Source organism: Panthera leo, chromosome B3 (assembly GCF_018350215.1).
Source record: "Panthera leo isolate Ple1 chromosome B3, P.leo_Ple1_pat1.1, whole genome shotgun sequence".
Classification (NCBI taxonomy): Eukaryota; Metazoa; Chordata; class Mammalia; order Carnivora; family Felidae; genus Panthera; species Panthera leo.
The window spans coordinates 132,287,703-132,309,535 of record NC_056684.1 but is presented as its reverse complement, the minus strand read 5'-3'; the positions used below and the strand labels follow the sequence as shown (position 1 = coordinate 132,309,535).

General features: G+C 47.1%; 1 protein-coding gene across 6 annotated transcripts in view; it reads left to right on the top strand.

Moving 5' to 3' along the window:
* Positions 1-21,833, top strand: part of FOXN3 (forkhead box N3) — a 391,024-nt gene that overhangs the window by 91,180 nt on the left and 278,011 nt on the right. For 3 of the 6 annotated variants that reach the window (XM_042944045.1, XM_042944044.1, XM_042944036.1), the window contains exon 1: positions 10,257-10,445. The exons of the other annotated variants lie outside the window; for them this stretch is intronic. The gene's annotated coding sequence lies outside the window, so the exon portion shown is untranslated. Of the gene's footprint in view, positions 1-10,256; positions 10,446-21,833 lie in introns of those variants that run through there. 6 annotated transcript variants of the gene reach the window in all.

The following is a 21,833-nucleotide window of genomic DNA, read 5'->3' as shown; positions in this document are numbered from 1 at the left end:
CCTCGGTGGCCTCGTCGTCTTGGAGCCAGGACGTATGTCACAGCAGGAAGACAAGTTACTGCATGTAGAATACTAAACATGTGTTGATCCTTGAGATTTCATTTGCTTATTTACTTCTACACCTTAGGAGAGCGGAAGCATCCATTTCCATCTGGCCTCTGTAAGGGTATAAAAGATTAAAGCAACAGAGAGAGGAGAGAGAGAAGAAACTGTAGCCAGATTCCATCTTCCTAAAGCTCAAAGCCCCTGAAGCATTTATCTGCACAGATAGCCATCTCTGTACGCACAGTATCTGCACACAAATAAAATGCCCTTCTGTGTTGGGTGCTCCACAAACAATAATGCTGTGTACTCTCCTTCCCCGAGACGCACAACTTGTGGATGAAGTCAACTATTAATCTGTACCTGTTGGGTGCTTAATTTGGACAATTGGGATGCTCTTTTACTCGTTCACGCCCAGTGGCATTTTGAGAACCCTGCAGCCATTCCCGGGGGGGTGGCTTCTGACCGATGCCGTGACAGAGATGCCCACATCTGCTCCCGGGTCCCAGGGGGCAGCCACGCTGTCACAGTTACGGCCCCTTAAGTGCTCCTCAGGTACCAAGGGCTGCAGGGATGGTTCCTGTTGCACTTTGACACCCTGGGCGTTCATGACTGGGCAGCCTCAGAACCGAACCTTTAACTTTTCATTACGTGTGTTGTTTGAACAGTTATGCACATGTGACCACGTTCTGACTGGTTGGTTTCAACCTAAATAGGCTTCCCTGTGCTTGAAGCCTTTCTGAAAAGGAAAACCCAGTACCTCTGTAAGTGACAGCGTGTGCCGTAAGTTGACATTGGTGACCTTATTCTTAGTGGCGGTAAGGCTTGGAAGAAATCTTTTTCTGCCCTTACCCAAAGTGGATCGTCGATCTGGAACTGGCTTTTCAGAGTAACATGGAGTACGCTCAGCTGTGAATGTTTTGGCCTCTCTACACTGTCGAAACGACAGCCAGATGACGATCGATTTAACTCGTGGACCTCTCTCTTCTTTTACGGAGAGCACAACAGATAGATCCACGGGAAGCACCGAATAAAGGGAAAGCTACAAGAATGGCAAAATGCACAGATGGAGTGAGGACTATAAAATTCCTCGAAAGCGCAAGCTGAATGTGTGATGAACTAAAATTAAATGTAGTTGTTCTAGGCAGTGTGAGTAGTGGAAAGAGGGCTGTCCCGACAACCAGCGCAAGCTCTGTTCCCAGCAGCTTACGTGACCTTGACCAACCCCTTTGGGCCTCAGTTTCCCTATCAGTAAAGTCTGGTCACAGCAGATGATGTCCATGCCCAAGGTTTAAGGGGCCAGCTCCAAGATTGTGCGGTAAGGAACGTTGTTTGGCTGTTTAATTGCACTTAATTGAGGTAACATTGCTGTTGTCCAGGCATGTGATTTACACAGAGGTTCTCCCCAGGGAGGAGGTGAGGACAGACATAAGCTTCCGCTGGCAGATGTTAAGGACTCAAGTCTGATTGATGCAGAGGCCAAGGGCAAATCCATTTACAATAGCCAGCTCCCTTTGAGACCTGCAGCAGAAAAGCACAGCGAGGTGCAGAATGTCCGGCTCCATTGTCCCCGAGGCTCTAGCCCCGTGGGGTGGGAGTGGAGTGCTTGGTTACCCGGCTGTTAGGACAGCTTCTCTCCATGCTTCACGCTCTTCTTCCCTCACTCGTGGGTTTTCTCTTTTTCTAGCATCTTCTCCGTTCTGGCTTGGCTGGTTATTATCGTGTCTTCCATTGTCAGCATCATCACCTGGTTCTCCAGTGACCCTTCCACAATAGCTGGAGGGAACAAAGATAAAGCGATGTCCCCTCCCTCCTGGTTCATCTGGAAATGCTACCAACTCTTCCCGAAGTGGAGGGGATGGTGTGTGTGTGTGTGTGTGTGTGTGTGTGTGTGTGTGTATGAGAGGGAATGAGAGCGAAGGGGCAAAGACAGAGTAGGAGATAGTTATAGTTGGGTAACAGTGGATATGGTTTGAAATAAATAAACAGGGGCTCCTGGGTGGTTCAGTCAAGCATCCAACTCTTGATTTTGGCTCAGGTCGTGATCTCACAGGTTATGAGATCAAGCCCCCATCAGGCTCCACACCGAGCATGGAGCCTGCTTGGGATTCTCTCCCGCCCCCTCTGGCCCTCTCCTGCTTGCACACATGTGCACAGGTACACGTGCTGTCTCTCTCAAATATATATATGTATATATGTAAAATTTAAAAACCCCGCAAACTCAAAATGGTAGCATTAGACTGCGTAGAAGCTGCATCTGGGAAGTAGGGTTCGGGGAACCCTACTGTAACTGCTTAGTTTCTTTCTGATATTTCACTCCTACTACTTCTGACATGTGAAAGTCTGTCCCCAAGACACCCAACAGCCCTTGCTTCACAGCCCTGAAGGGGATCAGAACATGCTGTCCCCAACCCTACCACTTTGGCATATTGGTTATTTTGAGCTGAAGGCACTTGAGAAACAGCTGAGACAGGAAGGGCTCTCTGCCCTCCCCCTCTCTACCTAAAAGAAGGGCATAAATTTCCGGTGAGAAAGGTGGCCTCCCTGTACCAGGAAGAGGAGAACATAGTTATCACTGGAGATGGGGAGCCGACGCTCAGATGAGCCTGTACAGAGAAACCTCACTTCTCTCCCACATTAGTTCCCCCACATATCTCCTAGTCACTGCCCACAAATCCCTTACTCTTTTGCTTTGTCACGTCTCCGCAACGTATCCCTCTTTGTTAAAATGGTATCTAGACGCCTGGATCCAAACACTTGGGGCTGCCACTTCTTTCTGTGAAGCCCCCTGTGCCCCATAAAAATATTACTGTCACAGAATATTTGTTTGCTTTTCCCCATTAGTCTGTCTCTTGTCAGGTTAATGTACAGGCCCCAGGTACGGAACCTAAGAGGGTAGAGGAAGTCTTTCGTCTCCTAGAGTTCTGAGCAGCTGATCATACTACCCACCCTCAGTATGGTTTCCTGCCCTGCTCTGGAGGGATGCAGGCATAAGAGCCAGCTCTCCGCTGGAGGCAGATGGCAGAGAACAGGGGTTTGCCATTCTGAGAAAGCAGTGGACTATCCTTACTGTCTCTAGAGAGTCTGCACCGTTAGGACTGCAAAACCTCCTTAAGCCTGGGCTAGTTTAGGTCCAACACCTTTAGAGGGGAACCTCTAGGCTTCAGGGCAAAGAGGACTGTGAGATAATGTGAGTTATAATGTGAATTAGAAACGGAGCAGGTCTTCCGAGAACCCCCAGCCTCTGAGATGATCTGAATGTGAGTCAAGGAATACCCAGGCCTGCTCTGGCCAGGTATGTGCATTCGGAATAGAACGGGAGTGGGACCGTCTTTGGGAAAAGGCAGGAGGTATTGAACTTGGTCACTATTTCAATCTATGACTTCAAAGTTACAGCCTCCAAGCTCCAAAAATGTCTTGTCGTTCTGAATGTGACCACGATGATGACCGTGGATCCTCTGGATGTTTAGGGGGAGCTGCCTACGCCCCCACACGGGGCTCCTCAATGATTGGAGGTGCGTGCTGGTGAGGTGCAGGGCAGCGTGGGTCCTGGGCTTACCCTGGACACACGGCCCTCCCTGCGTGATGATAGCCTTCAGGGGACATGCAGGCCTGGCCCCTGGCAAGATCTGACTTCCACTGGTTCTGTGGATGTCACAAGACTTCCCCGGGATCCCTGTCCTGGGTCTTGGAACTGAAGCCGTTCTCAGACCAGATCCCAGATTCTGTTTCTAAAGAGGAGCAGAGGGCGCAGGATTGAGAGTTAGGCATCCTGGGTTCTGGTCCCAGCCCTACCACCAAATGGCAGTGAGACCCTTCACCGTGGGTCGCTTAACTTTCTGAGCCTCGGGGCTCTCTTGCACACCAGGCAGAACCCCCATCCTGCTTTCTAGCGCCTCTCAAATCCTCCCCGTTTGCGTGGGAAGCCCCTCTCATGGGGAGGTCTGCTTGTCAATTTTGATCTGCCTCTTGTCTGAGTGGGTCCCATGAGGGGGAAGGAGGAGGAATCCGGGCTGAATGGTGAATGAGAGCTGGAGGGCGTGGGGGCTGCCTTTCTCCACAAAGCCCGTACTTGCTTGACAAGATAAAAATATCTCCTACAGTCTAACAATGGATCTTTCTGAAATATTGAAGTAGTTTTTTCAGATTGGAAACTACCATATTAGATGTAAGCAGGTGATCACTGAGGTCCGTAAGGATGGTGGCTGGTGCTTTAACATTTGTATTAAAATTTAAATTTTGTCTTCATTCCACGAATATTTAAGGGCCTATTATGCGCCATACACTGGAATAGATATGGCAATGAGCAAAACAGACAAAACCTCGCCTTCTTGGGGCTGACATGCTAGGGGATAAAGGACGATGAACAAAATAAATGATACCTATACTCTGCAGAGTAGAAAGTGCTCTAGAGAAGGATGAAGCGGGGTCGGGGGCTGTGACTTTAAACCAGATGGCCAGGGGGCGCCTGGGTGGCTCAGTCGGTGAAGCGTCCGACTTCAGCTCAGGCCGTGATCTCACCGTCTGTGGGTTCGAGCCCCACAGCGGGCTCTGTGCTGACAGCTCGGAGCCTGGAGCCTGCTTCGGATTCTGTGTCTCCCTCTCTCTCTGTCCCTCCCCTGCTTGCACTGTCTCTCTCTCTCTCTCTCAAAAGCAAATAAACATTAAATAAAGTTTTAAACCAGTTGGCCAGGACAGGCTTCCCTCCCAAGGGGCTGAAGGATAATGGCAAGTAGATCCGTAGGGGACGAGAGTTCCTCAGGTGGAAGGTGCAGCAACTGTGAGGTCCTGAAGGGGGCCTGGCCTGGTCCATGAATAGCCAGGGAGGCCTGGGTGGGTGGAACAGAGTGAGGGAAGGGAGAGAGAAGTAGCAGAGAAGCTCAGAATCGTTGTTGGCAGTGGGAGTGGATGTCAGACGACATAAAGGCTAGTAGGAATGTCGAGGATATGTCCTATCACGTCGAGGGACGTGATAGGACTGCTACTCAACATGTGGTCCATAGGCCGGCAGCGTGGGTGTCCCCTGAGCGTTGGTGGGAAATGTAGAGTCTCGGGTTCCACCCCAGACCTACTGAGTCAGCCCTTGCTTCTGATGGGGCCTGCGAGTGATCCGTGGACACATTCGAATTTGAGAAGTACCGGTCTAGAGTTGTCTGTGGCTTTGGGCATCAGCAGCCGGGGAGTCTGCGTGAAGCATGTCCACTGAGGATCCGGGCAACCTGGGGCGGGCGCATCACTGCCCGTCGGCCTGAGCTTCTCCCTCTGCGGAAAGAGGAGTCAGGCGTGACATTGACATTCCCTGCTCCAGCCCCACTCCTGCTTTTCCAGGTGCTTGTCCAGGCGTGTGCCCCTCTTAGCACCCATCCCCCTTATTCATCGGACCACACTCTGGGGTTGAGGGGGGCGGGAGGTGCGTCAGGATGCTGGTAGTCTGGGTGTTGTGGAATTTCTAGAATGCCTTCCTTCGGCAGAGATGCTCTTTCCTTTCAACGGGTGGGGGGGGGGGGGTGTTACACATGTCCAAAGCCTACCTACCACCCCTCGCCCACTTCGGGAGGGCGCGTGCTTCGAGCAGAGTCCTGGGCATGCTGGCTAATCTACAGACCAAATTCCCATCATCTTTAGCCAGATCCCTTCTCGGTCCAGTGGTTCCAGGCGCAGGAAGGCTGGTTGCCTTTGAGGGTACGTGGAGGTGTCGCTTCTCCAGAAGAGCGTTGGTTTTGCATGGAGCTGGCCGGTCCGTGCTAGGATCCGGCAGCATTCCTGGGCCTGCCCTCCTGAGAGACACCACCCGGCTCCCGGGGCCTGGGGACGGAGTCTCACGTCTCAGCAATCTAATTTTGGCTCGGCTATTATTAACTTCTGAGGAACTTCGGGCAAATCGCTTCACGTGCCTGGATATCAGGCTGCTTATTGATAAAATGGGGTTATAATCATTTCTACTTCACAGCCAGGTTACTGAAGCTGCATTATATAAATGCTTTTGAGAGCTGTTCGTAAATGTGTGATTTCCGGGCCCAAGTCACTAGGTACTAGCATACTTTTTTTTTTTTTTTTAATTTTAATGAGTGTAAAATCCTCTCTACTTCTGTTCATTTAATGACTGCAGCATTGATGGGCAGATAATGGCAAATGCCCATTAATGTTCCTCACGGATTAGCGTGGGTTAACAAACAAACTAGACATTGACCTTTCTTGGCTGTTTCGGAATTAGTCACACACTTCCCATTATTTGTGTATGTCAGCGGTGCGACCTAAATAAAGTTAGGGTTGATCTCTTTCAGAATAGGTTTTGGATTTCTCCTTACAATAAAGTTAAGGCAAGCTGATGTATGGCTCACAACCAAATAGAGAGACCTTTTCAGCCAAGCGCTTGCTCAACTGGGGAGTTATTATTGAACGTTGGTTTCTGGATGTGGTCAAATTCTCAGGTTTCTCAAGTGTTTTCTGGCCTGCTTAGGGCAGTAGTAGAAAGCAGGCTTCATTTGTCACTGCCATTTTCCATTGGTGGGGGAACCCGATCGCTCCAGTGGCCCTGCGTCTTACCTTACCACTTGGAATTCCAGATCAGCCCCGCGCTTGCTGGGGTTGGGTGTTTTCAGATCTTTGCCATTGTGCTGTTAGATGGCCTTCTGGGCTCCCTTGACTGACGACTTAATCAGCTGCTGTCCATGCTGCCTAAAGCAAGTGGGTTCAGGGACGCTGTTTTATTAGCTGAATAATCTCAGGCAACCTACAGATTAAAGCAAGCAAGCAAACAAAACAACATTCATAGCAACCACTGAAGCACCCTTGGTCACACTGGCTCTCTGATGAAGTTTAGACTGCAGAGAGAAAATCAGACCATCACAGCCTAGCCTGGAAGAAACTGCAGAGGGAGCTAAGTCCCAGATCGTGTGTGTTTTCCGGACCTTCACTCTTCTGGCTTTGGTTCTATGTCACTGCCTGGGGTGGAGATCATCCTTGCTTTCTAGGATACGTGAAGGCCTGTCGAGGAAGAAAGTGCTTCGCGAGAAGTTCACGTATTGTTTGGATGCTCCTGGGTTAAGTGTGGATGGGATCCAAGGGCTCAGGGTGCCAGATCTCTAGATGGGCTCCCTGGGACTGGGGAAGTGGTAACTACCAGTCCTACGAGCCATGATTGCATCGTCTTACAAAAAGTTTATACCAAGAAGAGCATCTCTCCCAAACAATACGAAGCCACTCTTCAGAGATTTCCCCCAGACCTGGGGCTTCGAATTGGGGTGGGAAGTGGGGAGCAGCGTGGAGACACGGGCAGCTAGACCAAGTGGTCGTGGACACTCCAACACTGTCCTCACACCAAACTGTGGCTCTTTGACTCGCTCTCTGATGCCCCTTGGAAGAGCCCCCGTCTTCATAAACTTTAGGAGCAGATTGAAGGATGGGGCCGTTGTGAATTATTGCCAGGACAGATCCAGAAGGATGCTATCGTTTTTGTTCTCCCGACTTCTCAACAAGTTGGTAAAAGATGGCTTATTTCTGTCACAAGTCTTGCCGTCTACTTCCCGTCTCCAGGTACATAGGAATCACAGTGCTGAGTGCTTGGACCACTCCATGGCATTGTAGCCATCCTGCGAACACATGGGATGGATTCTTGACATGTGGCTTGGAAAGTGAGGGAGCATAACGCCGTAGATTGGGTCTTCTGCGGGTTTGTGTCTCCCAAGTGCACGTGAGTGGATTAGCGATCCACATGACCACTTGGCTGGTATACTCGTTGGCTGAGTGATCCAGTTAGAGGCTTGGCCCAGGGACAAGAGGACAAGGCTAGCTGGGCACTGTCAGGGAACCTTCCAACTGGGGCTGGGAGCTCCTGTTGTCCTGGTCAAGGGTGCAAGTCAAGCGCTTCTCCTGCCAGACCCAGGAGAAGAGTCCCTGCTACTGGTTGAATCCCTGGGTCATTTCCTTTCTGACCATGTAAATAAATAGCATGGAGTAAGGAGAAAATCCAATGGGCTTGATATTAGAGCTTGTTTCATGGTGTCGGGTTTGTCTTTGGGAAGCAGCCATTGTGAGTGGTCTTCCGGTTTTTCATCCATTAGTTAACCAAACTTGAAAACTTTCCAAACTCCTTAATGTGTTAATATGTCCAGTGGGGCACCCCGAGCAGTGACCAAGCCGACCTTCAGAGCGGTGGTGACCTTGTGAAAATCGCACACTCATAACTAGCCAGGCTGGGACAGAAGCCCAGCCCCTGACTCCGTCTGTCCTACTGTTGTCTCTCAGATGGTGAAGTGGCTCAATCTATAAAACGTGTGGTTGCTATGAATTACTGTTGTTGGTAAGGAGAATTGGAAACATTCGCATTTCTAGATTACCTTTCAAATATTCAAATTCATGCGCGAGTAGCATATGGCTAGAACTTGTATTTTTTCGCTCAGATGTCTTCCAATGTGCTTCATTGAATTCCAAATCCACATCAGGTTTGAATTTTGAAAATGCCAACTGTATACTAACTGAATGTGAGAAATGAAGAAAACTTTCATAAATGTTTTTTTTTTTTAAATAAAAATGGTGATTTATTTTTCTGCATTCTGATAAACCAGCTGTATGGATTGTTTTTTCCCCCATTTTCTTTCATTTGCATCTTGCTAATATTGAGGGAACAATATTGCTGATGTATTCTTAGCTAATTTCCCACGAGGCAGCCCCACAATAGCACGTAACAGACATCAAAGGAGAACGGACCATGGTGTTCTTTCCCATCACCTCTGCCGGCCAGGCGCATGGACCTAGATTTGGGTGGATCGAGCACCCTTCGTTGATCTCAGGCAGCTGTGTCTGCCGTGTCTTCTCAGCCTGTGCAAACTTTTGATTCAGTAATTATCTGACGCCGTTTTCTTCCTATTTGGAGTTGGATTTCATTTGCAGGTGCCGTTTATGTTTTTGTCACTTCCCAGGTAAAAGACTCTCAAGTACTTTAGAACTAATAAAGGACGGCTTTTATCTACTCCATTTTCCTCAGTTGCAGAGAAGATTAGTCTGCATATGCGTGTGTTTTGCATGACCTCAATCAGAGGCACTGCACTGGGAGGAATGTTAGCTTGGAAGTCAGAAAACCGCCAGACGGAGAGAACCCAGGTACGGGGCTCTGAGAGCTTCGTAAGCTTTGAGATGCCCTCTTGTGGCAACCTCCCCCACCCCCACCGTCGAACATACTAAAATGCACCACGAAGTGTGACTTATGCCTTCCATATCTTCACATCTAAGTTAACATTTACTGTAAAATAAAACATTATTTTAAGTACCCCTAAGACAAAAGGCTGCCCGGTAGAATTCGATGCACTCATTTCAGAGAGTTCAAATGTAGAAAAATGTGCATTTTAGAGCTGGCGAAATATAATTTAATTGTGAATTGAGTTGCCGTTGGGCTGTAGAGATAATGCTAAATTTAATAGTTTTGCAGCTTTTGATTTAGATTTATTTCTAACATATAAACATCAAAAGCACCCATGTGTCCATTATGCAGCTTTGGCTGATCTGAACATTCTGCCCCATTTGCTTCAAATATTTAAAAAATAAGACGTTGGTGGTACAGTTGCAGGGTCCCTGCGTACCGTATGCTCCAGTCTCAGGCCTCCCCTCTCCCTCGTGACCCACATAATCCCTATCTTGATTTGGTGCTTATCATTCCCACGCATGTTCGTCAACTTTTACTATAAATCTTTGTATCCACAAATGCATTTAGCATTTTTAAAACACTGCTGCTTATCTACTAGTAGCCATTGCCTTTCAGTAGGAGAACCCCGGAGCCTTAGCTGAACTCTGTCTGTCGGCCATGGCTAAGTGCCTAAGTTCTGGCTGATTATCAGATAAACCGGTAGCTACCAGTACGACATCTGGGTGTTGCCTTTATTTTATCTTATATTTTATTTTATTTTGTATTCTATTCTATTCTATTCTATTCTATCTTATTTTATTTTGTGTTATTCTTAAATGCTTGTTTATTTTGAGAGAGTACACGCATGCGAGCACGAGCAGGGGAGGGGCAGAGAGCGAGTGAGAGACAGAATCCCAAGCGAGCTCTGTGCCGTCAGTGCACAGACTGATGTGGGGCTCGAACTCACAAATGGTAAGCTCATGACCCGAGCCGAGATCAAGAGTTGGGACGCTTAACTCCCTGCGCCACCCAGGCGCCCGTGGGTTTTGCCTTTAAAACAAAGGATCAAGCCCTCCGTGTTTTCTTTCCTCCTGCTTCTGACCGAGACAGGACGAGGTGGTAGTGAGCTGCCATACAAATGTGGGAAACAACAGAGCTACACGGTGGAAGAATCCTGGGTCCCTGCCTTCGCGGTGCCTGCTGCCTCACCACCTCCCACCCTCCCTGCCCCCATCAGATTGTTTACTGTCTCAGGCTGGGAAATAAACAAACATCTTTTTAGGTAAGTCGATGGTCTTATCTGATCCCCATTAAAACAGACCCTGAAATGTTCCAGTATAAAAGTGGTTTATATTCTGATTATGTACGTTACTAGTGACCTACGGTATTAAAAACTTCATTTTTCTTAAGTAGGGAGGATTAGGATAAACCACATGTATGTAATTCATTGCCTCCTCAGATTAAAAAAGGAAAACAGTGTGTTTTATAGATTCCCCAGTGGCTAGCTAGGTATTGTGTCCAGTCCCAGAGTGGACGTAACCCTGTAGAGGGCACATCTGTTGAGTTCATTGATTATCTTCCATGTAGAGATAGAGCAAGTTCGTACACGGTTGGGGACATCTAGCTACTCTGTCCCCAACTGGAGACCTTGAAAGCAAATGTCACAAGGATAACTTCAGAATGAAAAGGAGACGTTTCCGTTCCCAGAAGGATTTCCTTCCCAAACGTTGAGCATCCATGGGAGCGTCATAAAAGTGAGGCCTTCCTGGTCAGTTTCTCCAGGAGCTGGCCCCCACCACTCCCCGCCACCCGCACGACGGATGCCAGAACGGCTGCTCTAGGAAGAAGCTGACCCTTACTATCTGGTTGGCATTCTTGAAGCTCCGTGCCGGCGTGCCTCGCGGTTGGGAACTCTTGCTTTCTGCAGAGTGGTTAAGCGGCTTGGGGGTTCTCCCCAGAGGGGCAGTGTCTGTGTCAGAGCCGTGGATATTAGGGGGGCACGGGGACCACTTCTGTCCTGTGCCACTCTGCAGCCCTGATCATGCCTGATGGGAGCACATCCACCAGCTTGTCCCTGATCTCTCAGGTCAATGTGAATTCTGGCCTCTAAGGCAAGCCCGGTCTTTGGATTCCCTCTCAAAGGGGCCTCGGAACAGAGTGTTGCAAGGCACCTGGCCTCTCCTTTTGAATGGCAGTCGTGCTGCCCGTGCCAGTCACACTGGATACACCTTGACCTTGGGCCTTTTGCCCCCTGGCATTAAGTATTGGGTTATCAGAGGCACCTGGGTGGCTCGGTCAGTTAAACGACCGACTTTGGCTCAGGTCATGATCTCATGGTTCATCAGTTCGAGCCCCACGTCGGGCTCTGTGCTGACAGCTCGGAGCCTGGAGCCTGCTTCGGATTCTCCTTCTCTCTCTGCTCCTCCCCGCACTCTCAAAAATAAATAAACATAATTTTTTTTTTTTTTTTTAAAGAATTGGGTTATCAGCTGAGTGATTCTCAGGCTTCTTTGGTCCGTGCGTGGATTTGATGCAAAAGATCATGGTGTTGTGCCATTGTGCTACAACTTTCAAACACACATCAGAGTCCCCCGGATGAGTGGGAAGGTGACCCCTGCTCTGAGTGAGACTCAGCCTACAGGTTAAATTCATGGTGGCAAAAGCAAAGCCAAAGGACACAAAATTCCTTACTTCCACGGAGGCTGGAAACTCGGCTGTGCGGAGTCCCGTGCAATGAGGGAAAAAGACTTAGGTAGCATGTGAAAGTCAGTTTGTGCGTTCTGCCTGATTGAACTGCACATTTCCTTGGACGGTTTTTGCATTCTTAAAAAAAAAACCAAACCTAAAATTAGAAGTAAAAATTTCCTTAAGACCAGTTCTCCTGGTCTTAATTTGCCTAATAATCAGTTCACCAGAAATTCAATTCCGTTTTGAGCGTTTTTGCACTCGTTGCTAGTATCTCAAAACATTATTTAATTTAAAAATTAAAATTGCACATAAACTAAATTTAAAAACAAGCTTGGTGTACCCTGAGAAGGCTCAGTTTATAAACCTCATCATGCCAGAGACATGGCCGAAGAAGTAAAGGACATTCCCGTGTAAAAGCACTCGAAAAGGGTTCAGATTATAAGCAAATTGCTCATTAGGTGACTGGCTTTAGGCTAATTGACCTGGAGTCAATGGCATCCAAAAATTGACACTTTTGTGCCCAGGGACACTCTCGCAGGCCTGTATTCATCTTATTTCAGACAAAATTCTAATCAACTCTCTTATTTGGTTTCCCAGCCCCTGGCATATTAGATGTGAATCAAACAGGGAGGGAATAGTACGAGCCAGGCCACTTTGCGTGGTGAGGAGGCCAGCTGATGCCCTGACAGCCAGGAGGGCCAGCAGAGGCCAAAGAGAATTAAAATGTAAATATAGGGATTAGCAAATCACAGTCGTGTGGGGCCTTTTCCTGTGTGGGTGACCTCCTCCCCCGCCTGCCCATGCTCCTACGGCTTCTGAGAGCACCTCTGTATCATAATGTGCGTGATGCCGGGCATGTCATGAAAAATATTTATAACAAGCTAAATTACATGCTATGTACATGCCCCACTCAGTTTTCCTATACACTCCAATTCAGAAGTGTTTTCATCAAGGGGAGCCTGGGTGGCTCAGTCGGTTAAGTGCCTGACTTCAGCTCAGGTCATGATCCCACGGTTTGTGAGTTCGAGCCCCGCGTCGGGCTCTGTGCTGACAGCTCAGAGCCCGGAGCCTGCTTCGGATTCTGTGTCTCCCTCTCTCTCTCTGCCCCGCCCCTGCTCACGCTCTGTCTCCCTCTGTCTCAAATATAAATAAAACATTAAAAAAAAAAAAGGAACCAAACCATACTCTTGAATTGGAGCATCCCCAGGCTTCCAGAACACGACCCATAGGACACCTTGTGCTCTTCAATGAACACCCCCCAACCCCCGGCCAAACTAGAACAAGTCAGTGGTCTGGAAAAATTCATTTCTAGGAAGTCAGTGCTCTTTCTCCAAATTTGTAGCATGGTCAAATGCAGTTAATTCTTGACATCCAGGGTAATGTGGGCAGGGGGTTGTGAATGGCACAAATCACGATGAAATCCACTTTCGTTTCTCTGTGGCTGTAAGTCTGGAATGGCTTATTACTTCCTTGGGGTGGTGTCATAGCCCAGACACCAGTTGTTTGTTTCTTTCAAGACCTCCTTCTTTGTAAGTATTGTTACTGAGTTATTTTAAGTCCTTTACAACCAACTGCATTTGTGAGCACACCCAGAGGCACATGGAAAGACCGTTATTAGATCAGGTAATAGACGATAAGATTCTACCACTTAATGTGTGACCTTGGGCCAGTCACTGACTTTGGGAACCTCAGTTCTCTCTGATGAGGGGTGGGAATGGTGACAGTTGCCCAACTCATTGAAAGTATAATCCTGTCATAGTCAAATGGGATGACCTATGTGAAAATGCTTGGTAAAGCCCAACAGACGTGCAAAGTAAACGTAAGGAACAGCTGTGGTTTTTAAATGTATATATATTTTAAACATTTATTCATTTTTGAGAGACAGAGAGTGAGTGGGGCAGGGGCAGAGAGAGAGGGAGACACAGAACCCGAAGCAGGCTCCAGGCTCCGAGCTGTCAGTCCAGAGCCCGACGCGGGGCTCCAACTCATGGACTGCGAGATCATGACCCGAGCTGAACTCGGATGCCTAACCGACTGAGCCACCCAGGCGCCCCATGAAACAACTGTTTTTATTGCGGTGACTCTTTTCCCTAAGTTTGTTAAGTACCGGTCGTGATTCGTTAAAAGGTAATCTCTACCGGCCTTGCTAATACTCAAAGGCCAGGCTTTGTACTGACCCTAACATCATCTTGAGATGCTTTTAAAAAGTGACATCTGTCTCACCACTAAGGTGTCTATATCTATTTTCTGTTCTGCTTTATCTTCGGGATGAGTTGATTATTCTTATCATAGCATGAAGCCAAGAATGATTCAATTTGGGAAAATGATAGGAACATTTTCCTTGTCTTCTGTAGGATGATTTTGCCATGATGCCCACAAATAAAGTGGTTATTTGGTTTCTTTAGTGGTAGTGGTTTCTTTAAAAGATGCCAGCTCAGAGTCACGGATCTGCACTTTTAAAGCCTACAATTGATTGTTTAGAGCGAAAATTGTATTCAAGTGAGGCACATCAGCATGCAAATCTAGAGTGTGGCCATTTTCATCTAGATTGAATATTATTAACTAGCCCAAGGGATAGGATGTAATTAAGATTTCGAACAGCTTACTTTTGTCTACTGCCATAAGTAACCCCAACGTTCAAAGCGGCGTCCTGGTTTGAATAATGGGAAGATGGCCCGATGTGCCAATATCTGTACATTTTGCCTTGTAGGTGCAATAAAAGAATATTTGACTTTTCACCACTGGTCCAAACAATTGATAAGGACACCGATTTGAACTCGAAGCAAAACAGAGAATGTTCAGATTCCGGGAAAATCACATTTCTCCTGAATGATGGCAGATTTCCATCTTGTTAGTTATTCACTCATTCTAATACCTTCTTCCATGGGCTTGGGAACAAAGACCAAGCAGGGACAGATGAAGCCCTTGTTGAGGGTTTATGCTTTTGCCTAATTAAAGCTATTGGATTTACAGCCTGCTAAGCAGCTCTCGTTAGAAGGAAGAAGAGCTCTTAGCTTGGACCCACTTCAGAAACTTTGCAAGACCTCCACTGCCTTTCATAGAACTGATGAGGCACATTTCGGATGGCGTCTTTATTCTGGTGCCATCATCGCACGATAACTTCTTCTTTGGGGAGACGGGATGGTCACCTTTTTGTCCCGCCCACGCTGTTTTAAAAGAAAGAAACAAAGTTGTCTACGTAGCACCTTAAGCAGCACCCAATAGGCTAGGTTGGCACACAGCTCATTTCAGCTGTCCGTATTTTCAGGTGGACCATATGTATTTAGTACATCATTTGATAATGCTAAAAAATATTAAAGCAGTGTGAGACTAAAGGAGAAAGAAGATGAATGTTAGCATTCCCCTGGGGTTCATGGGTGAAGGAATTAACACAGCGTGGCACTCTACCCTAGCTGTGTTTGTTTCCATGGCAACAGCTACGTACATGTTTCAGACTATCTACAGTGACACAGTTGCAGAAATAGTAGCTTGCAGGTTTCTGATATCGCATCAGTGGACAGGCAGCACGCACTATATTAAGTAAGTGTAAAAGAATTTAAAATATAGCTCTGATTCAGATGTATATTAGCTCAGCTGAGTAATGTGCCGGGGTTTCGATGTTCCCCTTCCTCACGACAGCAAAATCTGGGCAAAGTTGAAAGTTGCAAGATTTCAGTCAAACAATTGTCCTTGCTTGGGTAAGAATCATCAAACGAAACAAATGTGAGTGAGTTACAAAGGTAAGAAAACGGCCTTGGCAGATGACAGATTTAAGAAGGATATTGTCAGTGAAGCTAATTTTTTGGAGGGGGGGTAGTGCTGGGTAAGGACTGAAAGCTTTGCTTGAAAAATAGCTGAGTCTTAAAGCAAATCGAATGTGCAACAGAATCTTTAACTGCTGCTGAGTTTATGGCAACTAAGGTCTTTGCGTGTATCATTGTGGGAATTGCTTTTATATAAAAATGATCAGGTGAGGAGCAGAGAGGTTGATTAGGTGTGCAGCTAAAGGGAATTTGGGGCTCCATTGTCTTTTCTGAATGCTTATGTAAATATCTCTCTTCTCGCCGGGGATGACCCTGGTTTGTCTTTGACATTTGCTGCTACTTTTGTACCATTTGCTGCTTCTGTGTTTATATTATGCTGCCACATTGTAGCCTGGTACGACTTGCTTGTTGGTTAGAGAGCAACCAAATACAGATGATAGACTTTGTAAGTGTGTGACTTTGCAGTCAGATTGTACAGTAATTTAGGAGAAGTGTTCAGATATGTATTTGTTTACGTGGTAGACTTCTTCTCTTGAACAGCAGGCTAGGTATTAGGTTAATGGATTTCAGTGTGCACGTTATGATTGCAGGAGCTTTCGAGTACGTTGTAGTTCAATTTATACTGAGTTTTTAATGTCACAATATTTTTATTTATGCCCATTATTCAGTTCAAGCTACATTTACCTTATAGTTTTATTATTCATCTATCAGTGGAGACAATGTAAAATGGCATGGTAATTTAAGCTAATCTATTCATTTGAGGAGGATTCATTTTCTGACCATTGGTGGACTTTTACAAAAAGTGGCATGAGACATGCAACTCTCTTGGTGTGGATGAGACTGGTTTTTATGTGCACGGGAAACTACAGGGACTATCCCGTATGTCGTTCTTCACAGTAATGGTTTGCTTAGATGTTAAAAGAACGCCTATTGGAGGGGTCGGAGGGGCGGGGGGACGTTATGCACTCTGGACCTTCCAGAACACCTGGGTATGTGGAGGGCTGGGACAGATTTTGAATTATAAATCAGGGACTTGAACCCTAGATTCGTCAACACCCCGGTGGACAGATACGATCTGCCTTTCTAAATAAGGTGGCCCAAAAGAAAACGAATGTGGAAGCCTCCCATTTATGCCCATCTGTGGGCTGAGCCACCCAGAGATGGGAAGGGAAGTGTGTGTTTTCTATGGAGAATTAGGTTTTTGGTGGCTCATGCCCAAGGCAGCTCCTTCCTCAGAGGAGAAGCCCCTTCTCTTACTGCCGCGCTCATCTCGGTTTTGTTGTGCGACACCCGCCCATTTTAGGGGCAGCCCATCTAGGGTCTGCGGACCCCCTCCCCGTGCCCTGTATCATGGTGGTGGGCAGCTTCTCGGTGACAGCTGCAGAAGCCACCTGTGCTCGCGCCCCTCCCCCCACCCCCAGGCAGAGGAACCAGATACCGTTGGTATGAGGGTCTGCGTGATTTTCTACTATTACACTTGAGGGGCCCTGGAAACTTGGGGGTTTATTAACCTTGGGCGAGGACACCAGGAATCAAAAAAGTAGTCGGTGAACTACTTCGAATGACTAACTCAACTTTGGTCTTTTTGTGAGCGCTAGAGCAAGCCCTTCCAACAGTCGAGATGTTTGTGCGTTTTTTCCATCATCCCCGAATATTTTCCAGCGTAGGGCAAAAGAGGGAAAACAACAACAACAACAACAAATCCGTGAGCCTATACCGTGTGGTTGTGACTCTTTTGTAAGAAGAGAAAAACACAGGAACCTAGATGCAAAGCCTTAGGCCAAACCAGTCATTCGAATGTAAAATCCTGGCAGTGCTTGTAGGAAACTCAATTGCTTCCATTTGAAGGGCCAGGAAATTGATTTGGAAAAAAATAAATTTGAGGGATTCCCAAATAGTGGCAGCATGGAGTGAATAAGAGAAAAATGAAGGTACAGACTGATCGTATTACCCATCTCAAACGGCAGTAGAATTGCCAGGACGAACCTCCTGCAGCCTAGCTCATTTGGAGCGTCCACTGCTCAGAACTTCTGGAGGTTCTTGGTATCACAGGGTAAAAGCCATTCCGGAGGCCGGTGTCCAGGGCTTTCCCCACCGGTCCCTCTTCAGCTCTTTTGGTGAGGGAGTGTGAGGCAAGCTGAGGGCAAAATACAGACAAACGACACCCCTCCCCACCTCCCACCCCCCAGATGGGATATGTGGGATGTGCCTCCGACACTCCTGGCTACCCAAGAACAAAGGAAAGGGCTTTAAGTGCTTGCCATGGTACTGTGGGAAACTAAAGCGAATGAAAAATGAAATTCCCTTACTGCCTGCAGCCCATTGACAAGTCCTTGAAACTGGCAGAGTGACCTCCCTCTAGGAGCTCAGCTGCCTCGATGATGACACTTTGCTAGGAGCAAAAGGCAGTCTTGGCTTAACATCATCCTGACCGCCACCCCCTTCCCCCAGGGTCCTGTAAGTCTACTTTAACATATAAAAATTCCTTTGGAAACTTCCTTTATCTCACCTGCCCCAAGATACATGCTGGCAATCATACTCCAAGCTTATGACCCCCTGATATACATCTGAAGGGTCTCGTGACTGAGGTTTTACTACATGGTAATAAACAGCATTTTTCTAACAACACCTAGGTCCTGGAAACCTTGCTTCCAAAAATTCCTTAGGGACTTATTTTTTCCCTAACCCCCTCCCAACCTGAGGCTATATAATCAGTTACCTGTGCAGCACTTCCTGCCCAGGGTCCTGTCCCCGTGCTTTAATAAAATCACCTTTTTGCACCGGAGACGTCTGCAAGAATTCTTTCCTGGCTGTCGGCTCTGGACCCCCCCGCCATCACCCCAGAACTTCATCACTTTGTCTCTAGATCTCCTTTTCCTTGAGCATCTTGTGGCATTGCCCTGGGATACTACATGCCGTGTCCCGGCCATGCCGGGAAGTTTCTGGACCTTTGCTCTGGCCACTGCCTTGGCCCAGATGCCTTTATTCCCATCTTTCCGGTTCTTCCATAAAACCTTACAGAAGTCTCCCTCTCACCCTCAGTGGGATGATTTCTCCATCCTTCATGTTCCCATAACAATTTCCTTTTCTGCAATTATAGCACTGAACTGCACGGTATAAAGATTAGTTGTGTCTGTCATTAACTGAGGTGTAAGCGTATTAAAGACAGAGGACCATGACTCATGGACTTGAGTAGCTTTTGCAATACCTAGAACAGTACTGCAAGCTGTCATATTTCATCGAATCCTTAAGACCTCATAAAGATCTCCGTCATTAAACGATCTCCAGTGCTCATGTCCTCTGCTCACAGGGATATACTGAGGCTCCAGAGGCTGTGTGTGTCACAGCACCAAGCATCTGGACCAGTTCAGTGTCTTTCAGATGCTTCTAAACTTCTGGTTGTTTGCCATCATCTAAACACAGAAACCAAGTAAACGGCTGATTTCTTTTTTCATATTTATAGAATCACGAGATTTTACAGCCAGAAGGAACCTTAGGGAGCTGAACTCCTCATATTAACAGGGGAGAGAATTGTAAGTCTGAACTGTTAAGGGACTTCTCCAAAGCCACATGGTTGGTTAGTGACCCAGGCGTGTGGATCCAGCTGATAACCTTTCTACATGGTCCTCCTGTCTGCTGAGCCTTCTTGGCTGTGGCCTTGGGTTTCACTTAAGACATCACCAGTCAGCTCCGGCTTTCTGCCTTGTGTTGGGGTTGGCCGGCTTTCTCTACGTAAACGCCATCATTGAACAACAATCCGGTTACCCACTCTTTGCTAAAGGCTGATATCATTGGAGTAGAATTAAAACCAAAAGTGGACTCGAGTTTAAATCAGGGGCCCTGGGAGCAGTGCTAACAATTCCTTAGCCATCGCCGCGCTGAGGACACAGCGGCAGCTGCTGAACTCGGTCAAGTTCAGACCCTTAAAAAGAGTGGAAAAAAGAAAGCACATACTTTCCAGTGCCTGGGCACCACAGAGCCGGGCCAGCTGGGCGCAGCACCGTGGCAAAAAGATCTCTTCAGTTTCAGAAATATGAGACCCTGTGCTTGCCACAGGGAGGGGCATGGAACGGGGCTACAGCTAGAGCTGATTGGCATTACGTCTCCGAGCTTACTTCTGCCTGCCTCCCTGTCGTCAGACCCCGCCCCTATGGGAAGAGCCCAGGAGTATCTAAAGAAAGAGCCAGGCCTCCAAGTTGACATAAGGAACAAGCTGTGTGAGTGAGTGAATGTGTGTGTGTGTGTGTGTGTGTGTGTGTGTGCGCGCGCGCGCGCGTGTGTTTAAAGGCCTGTGTCTGAGGTCGACAGGCTTTTTCAGAGGCACTCTTGGCTTTCTGTGTAAACGTGTACTTCCTCTTGTCCAGAGTTAGCCTGTTAAGGGAATAAAGCGCAATTCAGGTTTCCAAGTTGGAAGCCTGATTAATCTCTCTGCCAGTTACATATGGAAATAAATTAGTAAATGGTCCATCTGGGACTAAACTACTGCAGAGATGATAAATTATCGCCATCGTATACGTCAGTGTTGCTGAAGACGGAGTTGTGCTCACCAGGAATTGCTGAAAGATAACTGGATGCTCTATTGTGGTCAGAGAAATAAAATTAAAAACAATTTTCGAGTAAAAAATTTACCTTGAGAGCTTTCTTGGGAGAATGGTTTCGTTGATGCCAAGTTTGTTCCTTAGGACTGCTATCCCTGCAGATATTTGAAAGGTGAGTCTCAAGGGCATAGGAAATATTTTATTTTTATATTTTCAAGGGCCAATACAACAAGTATGAGTTAGTACCCAGATGTCTCAATGAGCAGGATAACTCTGTGCCTTACAGTAGCATGGTGCTTTGTAACTGTCGTAGCAATTTCCTGTCTGTGTTTTTCTTTACATTTCAACGAAGGTGGGGCAAGTTCTTGTCTCTCGTTCTGGATCAGTGTAGAAGTGAGGTTTCAGGGACCGGGTCCCTTATGCACAATGACTCAGATGGCCAAATGGCAGAACCGGATAAGCAACCACATATCCCCGATTCTGAACCCCGCTTCGTTTCTATCAGTCTTGCACGACGTCATAACGTTTCAGTGTCCCCTCATGCACCGAGCAGCGTCAGGCAATAAAGCAGTCTATTTATGTCAGTTTTCTAGAGGCAAAAGCCGTGCCTTCTTGATCGTGAAAAGTCCTTTTTTTTTTTTCTAAGTGGAGATGTTGAAGGTTGGTTTAACATTTGTGGTTTTTCTTACCTGTTTTAATTTGTTTAAATGGAAGTTATTATCATTGACATGTTAGTTTCAGATGTACAACGTAGTGATTTGAGATTCATGTACATTGTAAAATGGTCACCACAGTAGAAGTCTGGTTAGTACCCGTCACCTTACGTAGTTACAAAACTTTTCTTCTGATGAGAACCTTTAAGATCTATTCTCTGGGCAACTTTCAAATATGCAATATGGTATTATTAACTGTAGTCGCCGTGCTGTGCATTACTTACACAGGTGACGTATTTATTTTATAACTAGAAGTCTGTACCTTTTGACCCCTTTACCCATTTCTTCCCTCTCCCCATCCCTTGGCTGAATCTTTTTTTTCCCCATGATTAAAGGCACACCACTATCCGCATGAATTATTTTATCAAACTAAAACCACAGATGTCTTCAGGGGCCCTTTACGTGTGGTAACATTTTGCCCCTCTGCAGAATGGCCCGAGGCTGCTGTGACCTCTAGCTTCTTGTGCCTCCTTTCAAATTTTCTTCTGCGTCTTCCTCCTGCGCAGGACTCTTCAGTGGTTAATCCTTAAAGCCGCTGAGGTGTGCACCCCTTTAAAAAGCGCAGTAATAAAAAACAAAAGTACCGAAAAGCAAACTGGCTTTAGGAATCTCTAAGTCACCTGGTTTATCAGACATCAGTTTCTAACCAGAAGCAGCAGGTGCCACTTGGTGGTCTTCACACAAGACAGAGAAGTCACAAGCCCCTAGCACTTACCTGTCTGTGCTTGGAAGCAACCTTGTCTCACCCAGACCGCCTTCAGGTTTCTCAGCCAGAGCTGGTGGCTCCAAGAACCTGGATGGCCCCCGCACACTCTCTTGCCTCTGGGCCTTTGCTACAGCTTTGGCCTGTCCCCGCCTGTCAAAATCCTGTCCGGATCTCAGGGCCTGTGATTATCGTGATTGTCTCGACGCTTTCCCTTCCCTGCTCTCTCCACCCCAACCTGAAACGGACGTGTCCTCAGAAACC